Source organism: Vulpes vulpes, chromosome 2 (genome assembly GCF_048418805.1).
Source record: "Vulpes vulpes isolate BD-2025 chromosome 2, VulVul3, whole genome shotgun sequence".
Taxonomy (NCBI): Eukaryota; Metazoa; Chordata; class Mammalia; order Carnivora; family Canidae; genus Vulpes; species Vulpes vulpes.
Window position 1 is genome coordinate 95,545,901 of NC_132781.1, and position 13,243 is coordinate 95,559,143.

Here is a 13,243-nt window from a genome sequence, read left to right on the forward strand (position 1 = left end):
AAGTTGGGCCCGGAGCTGGGAGTGGAGCCTGCTTAGGATTCTCTCTCTCCTCCCTCCCCCACCCTTGAGCACATGCTCTCTCTCTTTCTTTCTCAAAAAAAAAAAAAAAAAAAAAAGAAAGAAAAGGGCTACTTCTGGCAATGGTTAGATTCTACATTCCATCATACCTGCTTGCTGGGAACACACAAGGCTTTCACCCACCTTTAGTCACTCCACTTGTTGGGTAACGTTTGTTGCCATTCACTCTCATCATAGCCTGGAGATAGTCACCTCAAAGCCTAGACATTGTATTTTTCCAGACTCTCAGGCATCTGCCAGCCTAACTCCCTTTCCTGTACTGATTCTAGGAAGCTTGGACTGTGGTGGCCCATGCTCATGTTTTTGATAGGAATTCCCAGTCCAAGTTATGATGGGGCAACCCTTTTCCCTTTCTGGAGTTGACTTCCATCCCTAGTAAGATGAGCTCCACCCTTTCCCCTCCATATGCTCTTCTTGGCCTTTCCTACAGAAATAGTTAACATTCTCACTTTTTTTTTTTTTTTTAACATTCTCACTTTGATGAAGAAAGAGGTCATCACTCAATATCTGAATCATATTTCTTCCAAAGCAAGGAAGAATCTGACTTGTGAGGCAGTGGTTTTCTAACTTGCCTTAGAATCACCTGAAGACCTTGTTGACACATGGATTACTAGGCCCCAACCTCTAAAGTTTCTAATTTGATAGGTCTGTGTTTCTAACAAGTTCCTAGGTGATGCTAATACAATGCACTGGGAACAACTGTGCTAAGGGTTAGTCTCTATGAACAAAGCACAATATGATCTTAAGTAAGTCCAGGTGGAATTCAGAGATTGGCAGAATTTCAGACTCTTTACCCAATTCCTCCTGTGTGGAAGCGTGGTTACTGCTTGTTATTGATTGGCTGATTTCCAAAGCCTTGAGCCATCACTGACTGTCAAAGACATATGCACTGATGTGATGGTGTCATTGATTGACTGGATTTGGTTTTAGTTTTGTGTTGACCTATGGGATCATAGCAAAAGGACAGTCTCTATTTCTTGACTCTGGAGCATAAAACCTTTTTATTCTCACCTTTAGGAGCACATAGATTGTTCTTCCCTCTTCAAAAGAAGAGCTTCTCCCACAAGAAAGTGCATCAAAATCTCTTAGTGGAAGATATCACTAAGGGACGCCCATTAAAAATGCAGGGACAAAGGGGGACTCATCAGTGTCACTGGAAGTTATATGTCATTGGCGTTAACATCCACTGCTGCTGAAGATTTCACTAAACTAAAATACCATTCAGTAAAATATATCAGTGCTGCATTTTTATTCTCTTTTTTTTTGCATTTTTATTCTTTGTTTTTTCCTTATTAGCTAAAATCTGAACAATCTCTACACCCCAGGAACAAGGAAATAAAAGACACAGATGAAAGATTAAAGCTTCTTCTCTGACAGATTTTCCCTTATCATGATAATGTGCAAACCCATCTCTGAGGAGCTCTGTGGGTTCTTTTGGGGAGAATCAGTCATAGCCCTAAGCCTACCCTTCGAAGGCAGAAAATGGTCTTGAAAACGTCCAATGCCAGAAGTGGCCATAACCACATGAAAGTGGCCATTCTCGGGGAGAAACACTGCATAGATGAAGACAATGACCAGTACTGGGTACATATGTTCACTTTATTTATTAAGTTGGAACCATTATATTTTTAAAAGATTTTATTTATTTCATAGAGAGGTAGAGAAAGAGGGAGAGAGAAAGAAAGCAAGCATGAGCAAGGTGACAGCAGAGGGAGAAGCAGACTCCCCACTGAGCCAGAAGCCCAATGTGGGACTCGATCCTAGGACCCCAGGATCACACCTTGAGCCAAAGGCAGAAGCTCAACTGACTGAGGCACCCAGGCACTCCAGGTTGTACCATTGTTTTATGGACTTTGTATAAGTTACAAATTCACATAAACAAGGAAATTATAATGCTGATGAGGAAGGAACAAAAAAGAACAGGTTGCAAAAAAAGAGCCATTGTTTTTCTTTACTTTTACTTCTGTTTTATTTTTAAGCAGAGAAATTTGGAGAGTCTTTCTGTAGTCCAGTCAGGCATATAGTTAAGATTGAGAATCAGAAAAGACCCTGAATAACCAGGGGAATATTAAAAAAGAAAACCACAGCTGGGGCCATCACAATGCCAGATTTCAGGTTGTACTACAAAGCTGTGGTCATTAAGACAGTGTGGTACTGGCACAAAAACAGACACATAGATCAATGGAACAGAATAGAGAATCCAGAAGTGGGCCCTCAACTTTATGGTCAACTAATATTCGACAAAGCAGGAAAGACTATCCACTGGAAAAAAAGACAGTCTCTTCAATAAATGGTGCTGGGAAAATTGGACAGCCACATGCAGAAGAATGAGACTAGACCATTCTCCTACACCATATACAAAGATAAACTCAAAATGGATGAAAGATCTAAATGTGAGACAAGATTCCATCAAAATCCTAGAGGAGAACACAGGCAACACCCTTTGTGAACTTGGCCACAGCAACTTCTTGCAAGGTACATCCATGAAGGCAAGAGAAACAAAAGCAAAAATGAACTATTGGGACTTCATCAAGATAAGAAGCTTCTGCACAGCAAAAGAAACAGTCAACAAAACTAAAACACAACCTACAGAATGGGAGATGATATTTGCAAATGACGTATCAGGTAAAGGGCTAGTATCCAAGATCTGTAAAGAACTTATTAAACTCAACACCAAAGAAACAAACAATCCAATCATGAAATGGGCAAAATACATGAACAGAAGTTTCACAGAGGAAGACACAGATATGGCCAACAAGCACATGAGAAAATGCTCCACATCACTTGCCATCAGGGAAATACAAATCAAAACCACAATGAGATACCACCTCCCACCAGTGAGAATGGGGAAAATTAACAAGGCAGGAAACAACAAATGTTGGAGAGGGTGTGGAGAAAGGAGAACCCTCCTGCACTGTCGGTGGGAATGTGAACTGGTGCAGCCACTCTGGAAAACTGTGGAGGTTCCTCAAAGAGTTAAAAATACAACTGCCCTACATACAACCCAGCAATTGCACTGCTGAGGATTTACCCCGAAGATACTGATGCAATGAAAGGGCAGGACACCTGCACCCCGATGTTTCTAGCAGCAATGTCCACGATAGCCAAACTGTGGAAGGAGCCTCGGTGTCCATCGAAAGATGAATGGATAAAGATTTGGTCTATGTATTCAATGGAATATTACTCAGCCATTAGAAACGACAAATACCCACCACTTGCTTCAACATGGATGGAACTGGAGGGTATTATGTTGAGTGAAATAAGTCCCATCGGAGGAGGACAAACATTATATGGTCTCATTCATTTGGGGAATATAAAAATTAATGAAAGGGAATAAAAGGGGAAAGGAGAGAAAATGAGTGAAAAATATCAGTAAGGGTGACAAAACATGAGAGATACCTAACTCTGGGAAATGAACAAGGGGTAGTGGAAAGGGAGGTGGGTGGGGGGTTGGGGTGACTGGGTGATGGGCACCGAGGGGGGCACTTGGCGGGATGAGCACTGGGTGTTATTCTATATGTTGGCAAATTGAACTCCAAAAAAAAAAAAAAAAAGATGAAAATCCAACAGCAATTTAGCTTAGGCTAAATAAGAAATATCTGGGTTCATGCAATTAGGATTCAGGATGGGTCTTGACTCAAGCACAGCCACAGATTTAAGCAATACCAGAGGTCATTTCTGCCCTCTGCTAGTCTTTCATTAAGTGCTGAGTTAATGACTCAATCTACAGACAGACTCCAACTATGTGAAGAGACAATGGCTGCTACCTCCCCAGTCAGGTGTCCTTATAGCTTAGGAGCCAAAAGGGAAAAATGGTGGGAAGAAGGGAATGCTGGGACCCAGTTCAACACCCCTCCAATCAGTATGCAACTACAATCCTGGATATGGGAAATGGAATTTTTTTTTACATTATTGTCTTATCCAAAAGATTAAGTGTAAATATAGAAATTAAGATTGAATTGTATCTATATTACTATTTTGTGTTCAGAAATTATAAGTAGTTGTCATTTAAAATGTTTGTCATATTTTAAGAAAATACAGCATATTAAAGAATGAATGAATCTTATTCTATTAAAAGTTTTTTTTATTGAGTATTGATTTAAACTTAGAATTTTAAGTTGAAAGAATAAGAATTTTATTAAAACTGTAAATATTTTTTAAAAAAAGATAAATGGACTTTTAGTCCCCTTTATCTATTTCATCTATCCTCCCTCCCCTTTGGCAACCACCACTTTATTTTCTATATTAAGAATATGGGTGGGCAGCCCAGGTGGCTCAGTGGTTTAGCGCTGCCTTCTGCCCAGCGCATGATCCTGGGGACCCAGGGTCGAGTCCCACGTCGGGCTTTCTGCATGGAACCTGCTTCTCCCTCTGCCCGTGTCTCTGCCCCTCTCTTCTGTGTATTCTCATGAATGAATAAATAAATAACATCTTTAAAAAAAAGTATGGGTTTTTTCCACTCAAATCTGTAATGTTTAATTCTTCAAAGATAATGTTCAATTATCTTGAAGAATTGCAATACAAACATTAAACCGAGTATACTCTTTTTATTGAAATTTTGTGCTCAAAATTTCTGAAACTCTACAAAGGAGAGTTTAGAGGAAAAAAAATCCCCTATATTCACTTATAAACAATTGGATTCTGTTCCAATGGAATAAAAATAAAATATGTCTTTCCTCTGATAAAATATTTTGTCAGTTTATAAATTTTCCCAGTTGTCTGAGATTTTTTGGTTTTGCATGGACAGTATAGTTTTTTTCTCTTTTTTAGTTTTGTTTCTTAAATTCCACATGTGAGTGAAATCATATGGTATTTGTCTTTTTATGACTTTTTCACTTAGCATAGTAACCTCTAGGTCCAATCATGTTGTTGCAAGGTGCAAGATCTCATTCTTTTTTATGGCTGAATAATATCCCATTATGTACATATACATATACCTGTACATATATATGTATGTACGCACATCTTCATCCATTCATCTGTGGATGGACACTTGGGTTGCTTTCCTATCTTGGCAATTTTAGTTAATGCTGTAATAAACATGGGTGTGCATATATCTTCTTAAATTAGTGCTTTCATTTTCTTTGGTTAAATACCCAGTAGTGGAATTTATTGGGTCAAATGGTGATTATACTTTTAATTTTTTTGGAACCCCTTGTTTTCTACAGTGGCTGCACCAATTTGCATTCCCATCAATAGTGCAAAATGTTCCTTTTTTGCCACATCTTTACCAATATTAGTTACTTTTGTGTTTTTTATTTTAGCCATTGTGAGGTATAAAGTGATACCTCATTGTGGTTTGAATTTGCATTTCCCTGATAATTAGTGATGTTGAGCATCTTTTTATGTGTCTCTTGGCCATCTGCATGTCTTTGGGAAAATGTCTCTTTAGGTTCTCTGCTCATTTTTAACCAAATTATTTGGGTTTTTTTGGGGGTGTTGAGTTGTAGAAGTTCTTTATATATTTTAAATATTAACCTGTTATCAGATATATCATTTGCAAATATCTTCTTCTGTTCTATAGGTTGCCTTTTGGTTTGTTGATGATTTCCTTGCTCAATAAAAAGCCTTCTATTTTGTTGTAATTCCAATAGTTTAATTTTGCTTTTATTTTCCTTGTTCAGGAGACATATCCACAGAAATATTTCTACAGCCAATTTCAAAGAAATTACTGCCTATATGTTCTTTTAGGAGTTTTATGGTTTCAGGTATCACTCTTAGGTATTTAATACATCTTGTTTTTATGGATGCTGTAAGAAGGTGGCCCAGTTTTTATTCTGTTGCAGGTAGCTGTCCAGTTTTCCAACACCATTTGTTGAAGTGGCTGTCTTTCCCCCCTTGTATATTTCTGCCTCCTATGTTGTAGATTAATTAACCATATAAATGTGGGTTTATTTCTGAATTCTTAATTTTGTTCCATTGATCTCGGTGTCTGTTTTTGTGACAGTACCATATTGTTTTGATTACTATAGTTTTGCTATAGTGTATCTTGAAAACTGTGTTACATTCAGCTTTGTTCTTCTTTTTCAAGATTGCTCTGCTACTTGGGGGGTCTCTTGTAGTTTCATACAAATTTTAGGATGCTTCTTTCTAGTTCTGTGAAAAATGTGGTATTTTAATTGCATTAGATCTGTAGATTGCTTTGGGTAATATGGTATTTTAACCATATTTATTATTTCAGTCCATGAGCCTGAAATATCTTTCCCTTTGTGTTGTCTTTGATTTCTTTCATTAATGTTTTATAGTTTTCAGAGTATAGGTTTTTACTTCCTTGGTTAAGTTTGTTCCTAGGTATTTTGTTATTTTTGGTGCAACTGCAAATGGGATTGTTTTCCTAATTTTTCTTTCTGCTACTTCATTACTGGAATATAGGTTTGCAGCAGATTTTTATGTTAATTTTGTATCCTGCGACCTTACTGAATTCATTTATCAGTTCTAATAGTTTTTTTGTGGAGTCTTAGAGTTTTCTATATAGTATCGTGTCTTCTAAAAATAGTGAAAATTTTACTTCTTACTGACCAATTTAGATGCCTTTTATTTCTTTTTTGTTGTCTGACTGCAATGACTAGGAGGTCCAGTAGTACATTGAATAAAAGTGGTGAGAGTGGACGTCTTTGTCTTGTTCCTGATCTTAGGAGAAAGGATCTTAGTTTTTCACCACTGAGTATGATGTTAGCTTTGGGTTTGTCATATGTGTCCTTTATTATGTTCAGGTATATTTTGTTGAGAGTTTTTAGTCATGAGTGGATATTATACTTTGTCAAAGCTTTTTTGCATCTGTTGAGACAATCATATGATTTTTATCTTTCTCTTTTAATGTGATGTGTCAAGTAGACTGATTTGCAAATGTTGAACCACTCGCATCCCTGGAATAAATCCCACTCGATCTTGGTGAGTGATTTTTTGGAATATGTTGTTAGATTCAGTTTGCTAATATTTTGTTGAGGATTTTTGCATCTATGTTAATCATAGATGTTGGCCTATAATTCTTTTTTTTTTTTTTTCTGGAGTCTTTATCTCATTTTGGTATTGGGGTAATGCTGGCCTCATAGAATGAATTTGGAAGCTTTCTTTTCTAATTTTTGGAATAGTTTGAGAAGAATAGATAGATTTAAAGAAGAGTTAAATGTTTGATAGAATTAATCTCTAAAGCCATCTGGTCCTGGACTTTTGTTTGTCAGGAGTTTATTGTTTATTGGCAATTTCTTTGCTGGTATCAGTCTGTTTAAATTTTCTATTTCTTCTTGTTTCAGTTATGGTAATTTGTATATTTCTAGGAATATATCCATTTCTTCTGGGTTGTCCAGTTTGTTGGCATATAGTTTTTCATAATATTCTCTTATAATTCTGTTTCTGTGGTATCAGTTATTATTTCTCTTCCTTCATTTCTGATTTTATTTATTTGAGTCCTCTCTTTTTTTGATGAGTTTGGCTAAAGGTTTGTCAATTCTGGTGATCTTTGCAAAGAATCGGCTCCTGGGTTCCTTGATCTGCTCTTTTTATTTTTTCTTTCTAGTCTCTATTTCATTTATTTCTGCATTCTTCTTTATTATTTCCTTTCTACTAGTGCCCTTGGGCTTTGTTTGTTCTTCTTTTTCTATCTCCTTTAGGTGAAAGATTAGGTTGCTTATTTGAGATTTTTCTTGTTTCTCAAGTTAGGCTTGTATTATTATAATCTATTTTAGAATAGCTTTTGCTGCATCCCAAAGATTTTAAATCATTGGGTTTTCATTTTTATTTGTCCTACAAGGTTTTTTATTTCCTCTTTCATTTCTAGGTTGACCCATTCATTATTTACTAGCATGTTATTTAGCCTCCATGTTTTTGTGTTACTTCCAGATTTTTTCTTGTGATCAATTTCTAGTTTTATACAGTTGTGGTTAGAAAATATTGTATGGTATGATTTGAGTCTTTTTGAGTTTACTGAGATATGTTTTGTGACCTAACATGTGATCTAATCTAGAGAATTTTTATGTGCACTTGCAAAGAATGTATATTCCACTGTTTTAGGAAGGTATATTCTGAACATATCTGTTAGGACCATCTGGTCCAATGTATGTATCATTCAAAGCCACTGTTTCATTGTTCATTTTCTGTCTGGATGATCTATCCATTGATGTAAATGGGGTGTTAAAGCCTCCTACTATTATTTTGTTACTGTCAATTTATCCTCTTATATATCTGTTAATAGTTGCTTTATGTATTTAGTGCTGCCATGTTGGGTACATAAAATTTTTTTTTTAATTTGTATTTATTTATGATAGTCACACACACACACACACACACAGAGAGAGAGAGAGAGAGAGAGAGAGGCAGAGACATAGGCAGAGGGAGAAGCAGGCTCCATGCACCGGGAGCCCGATGTGGGATTCCATCCCGGGTCTCCAGGATCGCGCCCTGGGCCAAAGGCAGGCGCCAAACCGCTGCACCACCCAGGGATCCCTACATAAATGTTTATAATCGTCATAACCTCTTGTCATTGTTCCCTTTATCATTATTTAGATTTTTGTCTCTTGTGACAGTATTTTTTAAAACTGTTTAATCAAGTAATCTCTATGCTTAATGTGAGGCTCAAATTTGTAACCCTGAAATCAGTAGTCACATGCTATACCGACTCCGCCAGCCAAGTGCTCCAACAGTCTTTGTTTTAAGGTATATTTTATCTGATATAAGCATTGCTACCCTAGCTTTCTTTTTGCCTCCATTTTAAAAATATTTTTCCATTTCAATCTGCATGTGTCTTTACTTCTAGAGTTTCCTTTAGGTTGCCTGTATATAGGCCTTACTTTTTTATTGGTTCAGTCAACATGTTGTTGATTGGAACATTTAATCCATTTACATTCAAAGTAATTATTGATAGGTATGTGCTTATTGACATTTTGTTACTTGCATTATGGTTGTTTTTGTATCTCTTTGCTCCTTTTTCTTCCTTTTTTTTTTTTTTTTTAAAGATTTTATTTATTTATTTATTCATGAGAGACACAGAGAGAGAGAGTGGCACAGATATAGGCAGAGGGAAGAGAAGCAGGCTCCATGCAGGGACTCTGGGACCACGCCGAAGGCAGATGGTCAACCACTGAGCCACCCAGGTGTCCCTCTTTTTCTTTTCCTTTATGGTTTAATGGCTTTCTTTAGTGAGATGCTTGGATTCCTTTCTCTTTATTTTTTGTGTATCTATTACTGGTTTTTGATTTGTGGTTACTATTACATCCATTTATAACATCTTATGCATATAGCAGTGTATATTAAGTTGATAGTTGTTTAAGTTTGAGCAATTCTAAAAGCACTACCCTCCCATTTTGTGTATATAATGTCTTGCTCTTGCTTTTACATCCTTTATTTTGTAAATCCTTTGACTAATTTTTGTAGATATAATTAATTTTACTGCTTATGTGCTTTAATCTCTGTGCTAGTTTTATAAGTGACTCATCTACTTTTATTATGGTTGCATTTACCTGTGAAATATTTTTCTTTCATAATTTTCTTACTCCTGATTATGGCCTTTTCTTTCCATTCAGAAATTTCCTTTAACATTTCTTGTAAGGCTGATTTAGTGGTGATGAACTCTTTTAAGTTTTGTTTATCTGGTAAACTCTTTACCTTTTTTTCTGTTCTGAATGATAGCCTTCCTGGGTAGAATATTCTTTATGTAAATATGTAATATGTAAATATGATTCACATACTTACCTTTCAGCACTTTGAATATATCATGACACACTCTTCTGACCTGCAAAGTTTGTGCTGAAAAAATCAGCTGAAATTCTTGTGGGCTTTCTGTTGTATGTAACTGTTTTCTTTTGCTGCTTTTAAAATTCTCTCTTTATGACAACTTTTTGCCATTTTGATTATGCATTTTGGTTGGATTTCCTTGGTTTGATTTTGTTGGGAGCTCTCTGTGCTTCCTAGAGCTGGATGTTTGTTTTCTTTCCCAGTTTAGGGAAGTTTTCAGCTATTATTTCTTCAAATAAATTTTCTATTCCTCTTTCTTTCTCTTCTGCAATCTCTATAACATGAATGTTATGCTTTGTGATGCCACTGAGTTCTCTTAACTTAGTCTCATTTTTTACTGTATTTTTTTTTTCTTTTTGCTGTTCAGCTTGGTCGCTATCCATTACTCTGTCTTCCAAATCACTGATAAATCTGCCTTTTCTAATCTGCTAATCATTCCATCCAGTGTATTTTTAATTTCAGTTATTGATTTCTTCATCTCTGATTGGTTCTTCTTTATATTTTTTCTTTGTTGAGGGTCACACTGACCCTGTACTCTTCTCAAATCCAGTGAGTATCTTTATGATTATGTATCAAGCATATTACTTATCTGTTTTGCTTAGGTCTCTTGCTGTGGTTTTGTCCTATTCTTTCATTTAGATCATATTCCTTTGTCTCCTCATTTTATCTAAGTCTCTGATTGTTTATATTCAGAAAGACAGCTACATATCCTGCTCTTGCCAGTAGTGTCCTTATGAAGAAGAGGTCCTGTTGTGCCCTGCAGTGCAGTGTCCCCTGTTCACCAGAACTTGGTGCTTTAGGGGTTTCTCCTGTGTAGGTTGCATGCATCCTACTATTGTGGCTGAGCCACATTTGCCTTCAGTCCAGTAGGCTATAATGGCCCACCTTGCCTGTTGTGGCCTGGATTTTGTTCCTCTCCAGTTAAGGGGCCAGTCTTGGGCCATTGTTGGCCTGTAATATCAACAATCAGAATAGCAGTCTGCCCTCAGCTGTTTTGCTGGGGCTGCAGTGATCCTGAACTGTAGGGTTCTCTCCTTATGCTGCTCTTAGAGGTTTTTGTTGGTGAGCAGGGCCCATAGTTAGATCAGCCTTCTGCCCAGGCTACAGATGCACTGATTGGCTGGGCATTTCTCTGCACGGCCACTTATAAAGTTCATTTGCTGGATCTGCAGTTGAACTGGTGTATGTGATTATCTTCCCCTTTCCCCGGGGCAGGAGTCACTTTGGAGTCGCTCTGGTCCTTGCCAGGGTTGCTTACAGGATGAGACACAGCAGGAGCCACTTTGGAAGCACTCCTGCCAAGTGGGGTGGATTGGATGGGCAGATCCTCTGGAGAATATGGGGGCAGGGTACACAGTGTTATCAAAGTAGTTAAGAGTGTTTGTGTTGATTCCTGCAAATGTCCAGACTATCTGGGCTTGGGGTAGGGGTGGCAATGTAGGCAGAAAAATGGAGCCTGCCAACTTTTTTGTTCTTAGAGAAATCTTCTAAACATCCTGACCTTCTAACGCTGGTTATCTTCGCATAGACCCCAGGTGATTTTTGACCTGTTCCTTCCATGCAGTATCTTGGGGTGGGAGGTTGGTTGTTGTGCTGTCTCTTGAAGGCAGGGACTCAGATTTCTATTACCTCTAGCTCTCCTAGAGCTAAGCCTGCTGATTTTTAAAGTACCCAGAATTAAGACCTGCTGGCTGTAAAAATTATCCCAAGTTAAGTCCCATTGGTTTTCAAAGCCAGATGTTGTGGGGACTCATCTTCTATGTACATGTCCCCCATGTGGTGGGGGGCTGGTCTGCTCCTCTCTGTTCTCTGTGCTTGTGGTATCCTACTTGTTTGTGGTTAGTCTTGTCAGGTGTTTGGTTCCCAGTCGTGGCTCTGCCCCTCCTACTCTTTCTGATGTGGCCTCATTTTTATCATTAACTGTAGAAAGTCTGTTCTGCCCATCTTCATGTCATTTTCTAGGTTGGCAGTACTGATATGGCTGTTATCTAGGTATGTTTATGGGAGAGATGAATTTAGAATCCTCCTACTTTGCCATCTAAAATCAAAAGCTGGGACACCTGGTTGGCTCAGCGGTTAAGTGTCTGCCTTTGGCTCAGGGCCTGATCCCGGATTCCTGGGATCGAGCCGTGCATCAGGCTCTGTGCGTGGAGCCTGCTTCTCCTCCCTCTGCCTGTGTCTCTGCCTCTCTGTCTGTGTCTCTCATGACAGAGAAATTAAAAAAATAAATAAATAAAATCAAAAGCTGTTTGATATTCTTGATATATGCTGCCTTGTGCATATTTTGGTTGTAATATGTGATTAAATGCAAGGACTCTACTATGGTTTTGTGTTCCTCCAAAGCAACTGGCACAGTCCTTGGCCTATAGTGGATACATAATTCCATAATTTTTTTGTTAATAATTGTTTTTATTTGAAGTTTTATTTATTTTTTTAAAAAAGATCTTATTTATTTATTCATGACAGATAGAGAGAGAGGCAGAGACACAGGCAAAGGGAGAAGCAGTCTCCATGCAGGGAGCCCGACGTGGGACTCGATCTCCAGTCTCCAGGATCACACCCCGGGCCCAAGGTGGTCCTAAACCGCTGGGCCACCAGGGCTGCCCTTTATTTGAATTTTAAAATATGATTCGGGAGGTATTTTTTAATTTTTATTTCTTTTTGAAAACATCTTTACTGAAATATTAATATACAATAAGCTGCCATAAAGTATATAATTTGTTTATGTGTATATATGTTAATTACACAATCCAATTAGTTATATACCAATAAGACCCTAACCACAATTAAGGCAAGGAATGTAAATCACTCAAAAAGTTTCTGTGCCCCTTTGAAATAGTCCATTTCCATCCTCCCTGCCCTTTCTGCCATTCCAGGCAACAACTTGTCTGCTTTCTGGAACTGCAGATTCTGCATTTTCTAGAATTTTATATAAATGGAATCATACAGCATGTGCCATCTTTAATCTTGCTTATTTTGCAAAGAATTTTAAGTTCTGTGAATATTCATGTACAAGCTTTCACTTCTTTTGAGTATTATCTAGGAATGAAATGGTTAGATTATATGTCATGTATGTTTTACTTTTTTAAAAAACTCCAAAAACCAGATATACTTCCCTGTTGGCATTATGTGGACTTTCCAGTTATTTTGCATCCATACCTTCACTTGGTATAGTCAGTCTTTTTAATTAGATATCCTAAATGTTGTGGTTTTAATTTGCATTTTCTCAATGACTGATGATGTTAAGCAAGTGCTTACTTGCCACCCATATATCTTTGGTGAAGTATCTGTTCAAATCTTTTGCTCATTTTTTTTTTTAAAGATTTATTTATTTATTTGAGAGGGGGGGGGAGAGAGATCCTGTGCCAGTGGGGGGAGGGGCAGAGAGGAAAAAAAGAATCCTAAACAGATCCTGCTGTGTGAAGCCCAATGGAGG

The 13,243-nt window shown here is 37.5% G+C and overlaps 1 protein-coding gene across 23 annotated transcripts in view; it reads left to right on the plus strand.

Moving 5' to 3' along the window:
• LOC112931128 (uncharacterized) overlaps positions 1-13,243 on the plus strand; it is a 139,876-nt gene that overhangs the window by 41,364 nt on the left and 85,269 nt on the right. For 2 of the 23 annotated variants that reach the window (XR_011999922.1, XR_011999945.1), the window contains one exon: positions 12,274-12,444. The exons of 15 other annotated variants lie outside the window; for them this stretch is intronic. The gene's annotated coding sequence lies outside the window, so the exon portion shown is untranslated. Of the gene's footprint in view, positions 1-1,095; positions 4,145-12,273; positions 12,445-13,243 lie in introns of those variants that run through there. 6 more of the 23 variants (XR_011999929.1, XR_011999923.1, XR_011999941.1 and 3 more) reach the window with 5 other exon arrangements.